Source organism: Erpetoichthys calabaricus, chromosome 1 (genome assembly GCF_900747795.2).
Source record: "Erpetoichthys calabaricus chromosome 1, fErpCal1.3, whole genome shotgun sequence".
Classification (NCBI taxonomy): Eukaryota; Metazoa; Chordata; class Cladistia; order Polypteriformes; family Polypteridae; genus Erpetoichthys; species Erpetoichthys calabaricus.
Window position 1 is genome coordinate 176674004 of NC_041394.2, and position 12500 is coordinate 176686503.

General features: G+C 38.8%; 1 protein-coding gene across 4 annotated transcripts in view; it reads right to left on the reverse strand.

Annotated features, from left to right (window-relative positions):
• hdac10 (histone deacetylase 10) overlaps nucleotides 1–12500 on the reverse strand; it is a 313475-nt gene that overhangs the window by 9800 nt on the left and 291175 nt on the right. The gene's annotated exons all lie outside the window — the stretch shown is intronic.

Consider the following 12500-nt stretch of genomic DNA (forward strand, 5'->3'; position numbering starts at 1 on the left):
GCGAGACCTGATTGGTGATAATACGAAGAAACGAACAGTCCGCATATTAACAGTGAGTTTGATCCTACTTATTACTTATCCATATTCCTCACGATAAAGATCAAACAAGTCATCAATTCACGATCACGGATACAAAACTAGACGGCTCGAGTAAAGGGACCACAAACACGAACCCGCATCAAACAAAAAAATTCACCTCGGCGCGCTTCTAAAAACCGCGGAACAAAAAAATGTTACGCGAACAATTGGCTTTGCTTTCTAAAGATACACTTGGTACAAAACATGCGATTTCCAGATCCCGAATATAACAATTGGTTATTACAACTAGAACATTGTACACTCACCAGTACAGATGGACTTCACCCAGATATTATTACAATTCCTCAACCCTTCATCTGCGACGACTTACTTACGGAGATATTTGGAACAGCGGTCTCATTAGACCAAATGCCCCTTTTAACACAACGCACTAAATTATGTCCAAAAAATATTAATGTTGATCACATTAATAACCAGGTCATTTCATTACTTCCTGGAGAGGCACGGCTCTTTCTAAGCTCTGACAAAGTTGACTCTGATGACGACAATGAACATCTGAATTTCCCCTTAGAATATTTGAACACTATTAACCCAGCCGGATTAACACAACACAATCTTAGCCTTAAAAACGGAACAATAATCATGCTATTAAGAAACCTTAACACTAAACAGGGTTTATGCAATGGCACACGTTTAGTCGTCAACACCATGACACACAATGTTATTCAAGCAACAGTTCTTACAGGATCACATTCTAACAATACTGTTCTCATTCCTAGAATTGACCTTACGAGTTCTGACCTAGAATTACCTTTTACATTGAAACGCCGACAGTTCCCCATTAAACCTGCATTTGCCATGACCATCAACAAATCACAAGGACAAACCATGGACAAGGTTGGCATCTACCTCTCTGAGCCCGTTTTTGGACATGGACAACTTTATGTTGCCTTCTCACGTGTTCGACGTTCATCTGACGTTAAAGTTAAAGTTATAAATGCTCCATGCCAAGGAAGACTCATTCAAGGACAGGACACCATCTTTACTACTAATGTTGTGTACAAAGAAATATTCCAATAAACCATTACTCTGTGCCAAACACTGTATTTTTGGCTTTCTATATGCATCATCCACACCTGCACACTATTCTATATCTAATTCATATATCTCACTCTTTGTCATGCCCCAACGCCAGGGGTTGGCGAGCGAAGCCCCCTAGTATATTAATAAAAGGCAAAGCCCTCACTGACTCACTGACTGACTGACTCACTCATCACTAACTCTCGAACTTCCCGTGTAGGTGGAAGGCTGAAATTTGGCAGGCTCATTCCTTACAGCTTACTTACAAAAGTTAGGCAGGTTTCATTTCGAAATTCTAACGCGTAATGGTCATAACTGGAACCTGTTTTTTGTCCATATACTCTAATGGAGGAGGCGGAGTCACGTATCGCGTTCATCACGCCTCCTACGTAATCACGTGAACTAAAAACAAGGAAGAGATTTACAGCACGAGTCACACGCGGGGAACGAAGGTAAATGACGTTAATTTTTGAGTGTCTTTTAATACTGTGTAAGCATACATATTAACACGTGCAAATAAACGTGTGCATTTACGGGGGTGATTTCTCAGGCTTAAAAGCTCGCCTTTTATCAAACGCGGGGAACAAAGGTAAATGACGTTGTTCACTGTCTTTTAATACTGTGTAAGCATACATATTAACACATGCGCAATTAAACGTGTGCATTTACGGGGTGATTTCTCAGGCTTAAAAGCTCGCCTTTTACTAAAAAGGTAAATGCAAACTGTTTTCATTCTGAAGGGCACAAACCACGTTAGATTTCAGACGTTAAACGCGCAAAAATGTCGGTACACCAGATAAATAAGCGCAACATATTATCAGTTGTATTGTATGCTTACAATACATATAGAAATGTGTTAATCGTTAACTAATATTATGGGATGGTGTTTTTCGACTCGCGCCTTGATTTAAACGATTGCATTTCTTGGTGGGTTTGCGTAGCTTATTGTCAATATCTTTACACATCTTTTAAAGCCTTAATTAAAAAAGGTTTTCTTTTCTTCTTAATTAAAATTTTTTTTTTTTTTTTTTATTTTTATATTTTTATTTTATTAATTTTCATTGTAATCATTCCATACAAACAGATCCATTTATAACCCAACAAATTTGAAAACAAATCAAACCCCATCCCTGAGAAGGAGAGCTTAGCTAAAGGAAAATTTCTTTAAGCTTTTTAATAAGGCAACATTAGACAAAAGAAGGGGAGAAGTAAATATCTATATAAATAAGAGATGGAGAAGGGAGTTAAATACAATAATAGTTAATTCTCTTATTCTAAAATAATATTGATTAAATCCTGCCAAGTTTTGAAAAAATTTTGTACAGATCCTCTAACTGAAAATTTGATTTTTTCCAATTTCAAATAATATAAAACATCAGTTTCCCACTGACTTATAAGAGGAGAATTAGGATTCTTCCAATTTAACAAAATAAGTCTACGTGCCAAGAGTGTAGTGAATGCAATCACCGTTTGTTTGTCCTTCTCCAATTCAAGTCCATCTGGAAGGACACCAAACACAGCTGTTAGTGGGTTAGGAGGGATTGTGATACTAAGGCTGTCTGAGAGGCACTTAAAAATTTTTGTCCAAAATGATGTTAGTTTGGTGCAGGCCCAGAACATGTGACCCAGTGAGGCAGGAGCTTGGTTGCAGCGCTCGCAGGTTGGATCCTGGCCTGGAAACATTTTGGACAGTTTTAAGCGAGACAGATGAGCTCGATATATAATTTTTAGTTGAATAATTCTATGCTTTGCGCATATAGAACTCGAGTGAATTCTCTGCTTTGCTACCTTCCACTCCTTTTCTGATATATTGATTAAGAGATCTTCTTCCCAATGTCCTCTTGGATCTTTGAAAGGTAGGGACTCTAATAAGATTTTATATATTGCGGAAATAGTGTTTGTTTCCTCGGAATTGAGCAGTATTTTTTCCAGCATTGTGGAGGGTGCAAGGTGGGGGAAATCGGGCAATTTCTGTTTAACAAAATTTCTAATTTGAAGATAGTAAAAGAAATGTGTAGCTGGGAGGTTAAATTTTGAACGTAATTGTTCAAAAGATGTAAATATGTTGTCTATATAAAGATCTCTGAGCATTTTAATCCCAAAACTTTTCCAGGTATTAAAAACTGGATATACTTGCGAAGGTTGAAAGAGGTGGTTCCCTTGCAAAGGTGCCACTGATAAAAGATTTTCCATCTTAAAATGCTTCCTAATTTGGTTCCATATTCTGAGTGAGTAAAGCACAATTGGGTTATTAGTATATTTGCGATAACTTTCATTTATTGGAGAGCAAAGCAGGGAATATAAAGAAGTACTACAGGATTTTACTTCTATTGCAGACCAAGCCTGTGTATGTGCATTTATTTGTGTCCAGGTTTTTATGGCTTGTATGTTTGCTGCCCAGTAATAAAACTGAAAATTAGGTAAAGCCATGCCACCTTCTGCCTGAGGTCTTTGTAGGGTCGCTCTTCGGATACGTGGGTGTTTTGAGTTCCAAATGAATGAGGTTATTATTGAATCTAACTGTTTAAAAAACGATTTATTGATATATATTGAAATGTTTTGAAATAAAAAGAGAAGTTTAGGAAGGATATTCATCTTAACACTGTTAATTCTTCCGGCTAGAGTGAGATGAAGGGTTGACCATCTATGCAAGTCTTGCTTAATTTTTTCCATACAGACGCCAAAATTTTGTTGATAAAGAGCTTTATGTTTACTTGTGATATTTACCCCTAGGTATTTAAACTGATCTGCTATGGTAAAAGGTAGGGTGTCTAATTTAATATTATATGCTTGTGAGTTCACTGGAAAGAGTATACTTTTATTCAGATTAATTCTAAGACCAGATATCTTTTGAAATTCTGTTAGTGCTGTTAAAACAGCAGGGACAGTGTTTTCTGGGTCCGATTCTTAATTAAAATTTAAAAGCAATACTTCACCGCTGCGAAGCCCCTCTAGCGCTGACGTCCGAGGTTCAATTACCGTAAGCGAGTGCAGTGAGTGTGTACGCCTGATGAGCCAAGAATAAGGGGGAAAGACGTGTCGCGTACTCTTTGCATTATTTGACAGTAAACTATTTTCAATCATTCTATGATCTGCTTCTCACAACTGAAGGCACCGTGGCTGATGTTACCTCACTTGCTGGCCAACCATAAGCATTACCTGGTAGGTAGCCAGCCACTCACTTCACTCCCTTACGGGAATTGAACCTCTGAGGTTTTCTTTTCTTCTTAATTAAAATTTAAAAGCAGTACTTCACCGCTGCTAAGCCCCTCTAGCGCTGACTTCCGAGGTTCGATTACCGTAAGCAAGTGCAGTGAGTGTGTACGCCTTATCAGCCAAGAATAAGGGGGGAAAGACGTGTCGTGTACTCTTTGCATTATTTGACAGTAAACTATTTTCAAACATTCTATGATCTGCTTCTCACAACTGAAGGCACCGTGGCTGATGTTACCTCACTTGCTGGCCAACCATAAGCGTTACCTGGTAGGTAACCAGCCACTCACTTTACTCCCTTACGGGAATCGAACCTCGGACGTCAGCGCTACAGGCAAAGCCCCTAAAATTGCGCCACGGCGTGTGGTTCGTTTATTTGACAACATGTAGATCGGGGTAATTACATTCCGCGCCACGCCGTGTGGTTCGTTTATTTGACAACATGTAGATCCGGGTAATTACATTCACGGCATTCGTAGACTGATTCACAATCTGATTGTATGGGTGGTTACCTACCAGGTAACGCTTATAGTTGGCCAGCAAGTCAGGTCGAAGTGATCATATATGTGAATGTATGTATGTATATATGTATGTCTATATTTATATCTATATATATATATATATGTAGATATGTAAATTTGTATATGTATATATATATGTATATGTGGATGTGTATATGTATATATATGTATATGTAGATATGTGTATATGTAGATATGTATATATATGTATATATGTTTATGTATATATATATGGTTACATAACCTCTTTAACACACTACTTCTCCGCTGCGAAGCGTGGGTATTTTGCTATATATATATATATATATATATATATATGACAGCAACACTCATAACAATGACAACACAATTACATATATATAGATATACATATATACAGTGTATGTGTCAATCTATCTATGTATGTATGTCTAGATATATATAGATATATATATATATATTCACGGCATTCGAAGTCTGTGTCACAATCTGATTGTATGGGTGGTTACCTACCAGGTAACGCTTGTGGTTGGTCAGCAATCTGCTAACATCCGCCACGGTGCCCTCAGTTTGTGAGGAGCAGATCATAGAATGGTTGAAATAGTTTACTGTCAAATAAATGCAAAGAGTACGCGACACGTGTTTCGCCTTCATTCTGGGCTCATCAGGCGTACACACTCCGCTGCACTCCCTCTCGGGAATCGAACCTCGGACGTCAGCGCCAGAGGCGATGCCCCTAACGTTGCGCCACGGCGTGTGGTTCGTTTATTTGACAGCATGTAGATCGGGGTAATTACATTCACGGCATTCGAAGTCTGTGTCACAATCTGATTGTATGGGTGGGTACCTACCAGGTAACGCTTGTGGTTGGCCAGCAATCTGCTAACATCCGCCACGGTTGCCCTCAGTTTGTGAGGAGCAGATCATAGAATGGTTGAAATAGTTTACTGTCAAATAAATGCAAAGAGTACGCAACACGTGTTTCGCCCTCATTCTGGGCTCATCAGGCGTACACACTCCGCTGCACTCCCTCTCGGGAATCGAACCTCGGACGTCAGCGCCAGAGGCGATGCCCCGAACGTTGCGCCACGGCGTGTGGTTCGTTTATTTGACAGCATGTAGATCGGGGTAATTACATTCACGGCATTCGAAGTCTGTATATATTAGGGATGCACCGATACCGAAACGGGTATCTGGTATCGGCCTCGATACCACATTTTCTAAAGTACTCGTACTCGTTAAAAGTCCCCCGATACCGGGGACCGATACCACGGTCTGAGAAATGTCTATATTTGAGCGGCGTGTAAGGGGTTAATCACAGGCGCCGAGTGCCCGCCCCCAGGCCCCGGCTGCAGCTCAGAGCGGGGAGAAGGAGAGGCGAGACAGGTCAGCCGTGTGGAACTATTTCAAAGTGAATGAAGACGACAAAACAAAGGCGGACTGCAAATTGTGCTCAGCGAAATTGTCCAGAGGAGACTCAAAAGGTAGCGCATTTAACACAAGTAATTTAATCAAGCACCTAAAATCCCAACACGACAACGAGTACAAAGAGTTTACCCACGCTTCTAAACCAACACAACCCACGCTGCAGCAAACTCTTGCAAGACGAGAGAAAATGTCCAGAGACAATCCACGTGCTGTGAAAATAACACAGGCAATTATCAAGTACATTGCATTGAGTGACCAGCCACTCTCGGAGGTAGAAAATGTGGGATTCCTGCGTCTCCTCCATGTTCTGGAGCCCAGATATGATGTCCCAAGCCGCCGCTACATGACTGACATGGAGCTGCCTAAACTACACGACTCCGTGAAAAAACATATCCACAGCCTACTGCAAGCCTCCTCTGCGTTTAGTTTCACCACGGATATTTGGACAAGCAGTGTTAGCCCCGTGTCGCTAATTAGCCTAACCTCCCAGTGGATAGACGAGAGTTTCTTGATTTTTTTGTTAAATTATATGACTAAAGCTGTTACCAGTAAATTTAAATCATGTTTTTATTAAGTACTCGGTATCGGCAAGTACTCGGTATCGGCGAGTACTGAAATGCAAGTACTCGTACTCGTTTTCCAAAAAAGTGGTATCGGTGCATCCCTAGTATATATATATATAGCAAAATACCCGCGCTTCGCAGCGGAGAAGTAGTGTGTTAAAGAGGTAATGTAAACATATATATACATAAACATATATACTTATATATTCATATCTACATATATACATATATATATATATATACATATACACATCCACATATATATATATATATACATATATCAACATATAGCAAAATACCCGCGCTTCGCAGCGGAGAAGTAGTGTGTTAAAGAGGTTATGTAAACATATATATATATATATATATACATAAACATATATACATATATATACATATCTACATATACAGTGATCCCTCGCTATATCGCGCTTCGCCTTTCGCGGCTTCACTCCATCGCGGATTTTATATGTAAGCATATTTAAATATATATCGCGGATTTTTCGCTGCTTCGCGGGTTTCTGCGGACAATAGGTCTTTTAATTTCTGGTACATGCTTCCTCAGTTGGTTTGCCCAGTTGATTTCATACAAGGGACGCTATTGGCAGATGGCTGAGAAGCTATCCAGCTTACTTTCTCTCTCTCTCTCTCTCTCTCTCTCTTGCGCTGACGTAGGGGGGTGTGAGCAGGGGGGCTGTGTGCAGCTGCTTCCTGACGGACATGCTGCACGGAGCTTCGCATACTTAAAAGCTCAAAGGGCACATATTGATTTTTTTTATCTGTCTCTCGCTATCTCTCTCTATCTCTCTCTCTGTCTTCCTGCTCCTGACAGAGGGGGTGTGAGCTGCCGCCTTCAACAGCTTTGTACCGGCGGTGCTTCGCATACTTAAAAGCCAAAAAGCCGTATTGATTTTTTTTTTGACTGCTTGCTTTGCACTCCTTTGAAAAGGAAGATATGTTTGCATTCTTTTAATTGTGAGACAGAACTGTCATCTCTGTCTTGTCATGGAGCACAGTTTAAACTTTTGAAAAAGAGACAAATGTTTGTTTGCAGTGTTTGAATAACGTTCCTGTCTCTCTACAACCTCCTGTGTTTCTGCGCAAATCTGTGACCCAAGCATGACATTCTAAAAATAACCATATAAACATATGGTTTCTACTTCGCGGATTTTCCTATTTCGCGGGTGGCTCTGGAACGCAACCCCCGCGATGGAGGAGGGATTACTGTACACATATCTACATATACATATACAGTAATCCCTCGCTATATCGCGCTTCGCCTTTCGCGGCTTCACTCCATCGCGGATTTTATATGTAAGCATATTTAAATATATATCACGGATTTTTTGCTGGTTCGCGGATTTCTGCGGACAATGGGTCTTTTAATTTCTGGTACATGCTTCCTCAGTTGGTTTGCCCAGTTGATTTCATACAAGGGATGCTATTGGCAGATGGCTGAGAAGCTACCCAACTTACTTCTCTCTCTCTCTCTCTTGCGCCGACTTTCTCTGATCCTGACGTAGGGGGATTGAGCAGGGGGGCTGTTCGCACACCTAGACTATACGGACGCTCGTCTAAAAATGCTGAAAGATTATCTTCACGTTGCTACCTTCTGTGCAGCTGCTTCCTGAAGCGACATGCTGCACGGTGCTTCGCATACTTAAAAGCTCGAAGGGCACATATTGATTTTTGATTGAAAAACAAACTCTGTCTCTCTCTCTCTCTCTCTCATTCTCTGCTCCTGACGGAGGGGGTGTGAGCTGCCGCCTTTAACAGCTTTGTGCCGCGGTGCGTCGCATACTTAAAAGCCAAACAGCCCTATTGATTTGTTTGCTTTCCTATCTCTTTCTGACAGGCTTTGCTTCTGACGCGCACTCCTCTGAAGAGGAAGATATGTTTGCATTGTTTTAATTGTGAGACGGAACTGTCATCTCTGTCTTGTCATGGAGCACAGTTTAAACTTTTGAAAAAGAGACAAATGTTTGTTTGCAGTGTTTGAATAACGTTCCTGTCTCTCTACAACCTCCTGTGTTTCTGCGCAAATCTGTGACCCAAGCATGACAATATTAAAATAACCATATAAACATATGGTTTCTACTTCATGGATTTTCTTATTTCGCGGGTGGCTCTGGAACGCAACCCCCGCGATGGAGGAGGGATTACTGTATATACATATACACATCCACATATACATATATATATTTATACACATACAGAAATTTACATATGTACATATATATATATATACATATAAATATAGACATACATATATACATACATTTACATATATATATATATATATATATATATATATATACTGCGGTGGGTTGGCACCCTGCCCGGGATTGGTTCCTGCCTTGTGCCCTGTGTTGGCTGGGATTGGCTCCAGCAGACCCCCGTGACCCTGTGTTCGGATTCAGCGGGTTGGAAAATGGATGGATGGATATATATATATATATATATATATATATATATATATATATACTGTATACATACATATCTACTTATTGGCTCCTGTATGTAGGATATAGTGGGTTGGATAATGGATGGATGGACATTTGTATGCATAGCCCTATTTGCCCGTTTTCGTTTTTTTTGTTTCTTCAGTAATATTTCAGCAAACCCGGAGCTTGTCAGTTCAAATCTTAACACTGACACCACTGTGTGACCCTGAAGAAGTCACTTGACCTGCCTGTGCTGCAAAAAACAAAAGTAATGTAACAAATTGTAACAAGTTGCTGGAATAAAGGCATAAGTAAAATAGATAAATATGTATTATACACATAGGAAGTATTCATTTATTTTCAGTCAAGTCATCTGCAGCAAACCTTTATAAATGAGGGTTTCTCCTTTTTAGATAGTGCAAACTGTTTCTTCTTCATTGAGGTTTTCTCTTGGAGAGCTTTTTTCATTTCATTGAAAATTAAAGCAGCAGCTGCCAAAATATGTAGCTTTCTTATTAATTTTTCAACATTGTGTAAAATAACTTTATAAAGTAACATAAAAGGTTTAAATACTGGTTATCCTTTTACAGTAAAATATTACTAAAGAGATACAAAAAAAGTAAAATGCATATGTTCTTTATCTTTAAGGAGATTTAATATTACTGAAGAAAGAAAAAAAAACTAAAACAGCCAAATGGGGCTATGCATACAAACTTAAAAGGTTTAAATAAAACAGAAATATACACTTTTATTTTTACTTGCTTAACTTGTGTGTATCCTGTAGCAAAGCCCTAACTTTTTTTGTGAAAGCCTGTTTCAGTCAATAAGTCTTAAAAACAGGTGTAAAGATATTGACAATAAGCTACGCAAACCCACCAAGACATGGAATCGTTTAAATCAAGTATCATTACATCTTCCTTTCTTAAAGAGAAGTAAGGCAGTACTTATAAGCTTACATCTATATATATATATATATATATATATATATATATAGACATACATACATATATCTATATATATCTATATCTATATATATCTATATCTCTATATACATCTATATATATATATGTATATCTATATCTATATATACATAAATATATATATATACATAATATATATATATATATATATATATATATATATATATATATATATATATATATATATATATATATATATATATATAAATCCCCGCGAAGTACTGCTTTTAAATTTTTATTAAGAAGAAAAGCTTTTTAAATTGAGGGAAAATATCCCAATAGCAATTTGTTAAGGATCTGTTTATTTGTGAAGCAGCCTTAACACAGCTTTTCCGCTGTTTTATAAACAAACGCCATATAAGGTCTTCCTTTTTCCTTGCTTCGCCAAGGAAGGAGCCTTTTTATTAAATCCAAGGGTTCTTCGCTTTTTTTTTTTTTGTTTGTTTATTACAATTGTTATAGTTCTGTTTGTATACGACGTTGTCAGTTCAGCACTCAGGTTGTAATATGACCAAGCTGTGCAAGCTTACTGTTAAGAATGCAACGTATAGTTGTACATGAGAAAAGCAATCTTGCCTCAAATCAATGGCAACCTTTTGTAGGTCTATGAACTTAATTTAAACTTTAGGTTTACACGGTGCTTTCTTTCTGAAGTACCTGCACTCATGAATATGTCTGTATGCGTCAGTCGCTCAAATCCCCGCGCTTCGCACTGGCGAAGTACTGCTTTTAAATTTTTATTAAGAAGAAAAGAAAACCTTTTAAAATTGAGGGAAAATATACCAATAACAGTTTGTTAAGGATCTGTTTTTTTGTGAAGCTGCCTTCACTCGAGTGATCACTTCGAGCTGACTTGCTGGCTAACCATAAGCGTTACCTGGTAGGTAACCACCCATACAATCAGATTGTGAATCAGACTACAAATGCTGTGAATGTAATTACCCCGATCTACATGCTGTCAAATAAACGAACCATACGCCGTGGCGCAATTTTAGGGGCTTCGCCTCTAGTGCTGACGTCTGAGGTTCGATTCCCGTAAGGGAGTGAAGTGAGTGGGTGGTTACCTACCAGGTAACGCTTATGGTTGGCCAGCAAGTCAGGTAACATCAGCCACGGTGCCTTCAGTTGTGAGAAGCAGATCATAGAATGGATGAAAATAGTTTACTGTCAAATAATGCAAAGAGTACGCGACATGTCTTTCCCCCTTATTCTTGGCTCATCAGGCGTACACACTCACTGCACTTGCTTACGGTAATCGAACCTCGGACGTCAGCGCTAGAGGGGCTTCGCAGCGGTGAAGTATTGCTTTTAAATATTAATTAAGAAGAAAAGAAAACCTTTTTAAATTAAGTCTGAAAAAGAGGTGTAAAGATATTGACAATAAGCTACGCAAACCCACCAAGACATGCAATCGTTTAAATCAAGGCGCGAGTCGAAAAACACCATCCCATAATATTAGTTAACGATTAACACATTTTTTTATGTATTGTAAGCATACAATACAACTGATAATATGTTGCGCTTATTTATCTGGTGTACTGACATTTTTGCGCGTTTAACGGCTGAAATCTAACGTGGTTTGTGCCCTTCAGAATGAAAATAGTTTGCATTTACCTTTTTAATAAAAGGCGAGCTTTTAAGCCTGAGAAATCACCCTGTAAATGCACACGTTTAATTGCACATGTATTAATATGTATGCTTACACAGTATTAAAAGACACTCAACAATTACACAGTATTAAAAGACAGTCAACAATTAACGTCATTTACCTTCGTTCCCGCGTTTGACTTGTGCTGTAAATCTCTTCCTCGTTTTCAGTTCACGTGATTACGTAGGAGGCGTAATACGTGATGACGCAATACGTGACTCCGCCTCCTCCATTAGAGTATATGGACAAAAAACAGGTTCCAGTTATGACCATTACGCATAGAATTTCGAAAAGAAACCTGCCTAACTTTTGTAAGTAAGCTGTAAGGAATGAGCCTGCCAAATTTCAGCCTTCTACCTACACGGGAAGTTGGAGAATTAGTGATGAGTGAGTCAGTCAAACAGGTTCTAGTTATGACCATTACGCATAGAATTTCGAAATGAAACCTGCCTAACTTTTGTAAGTAAGCTGTAAGGAATGAGCCTGCCAAATTTCAGCCTTCTACCTACACGGGAAGTTGGAGAATTAGTGATGAGTGAGTCAGTCAGTCAGTGAGGGCTTTGCCTTTTATTAGTATAGATGTATATATATGTGTATATATATGTAGA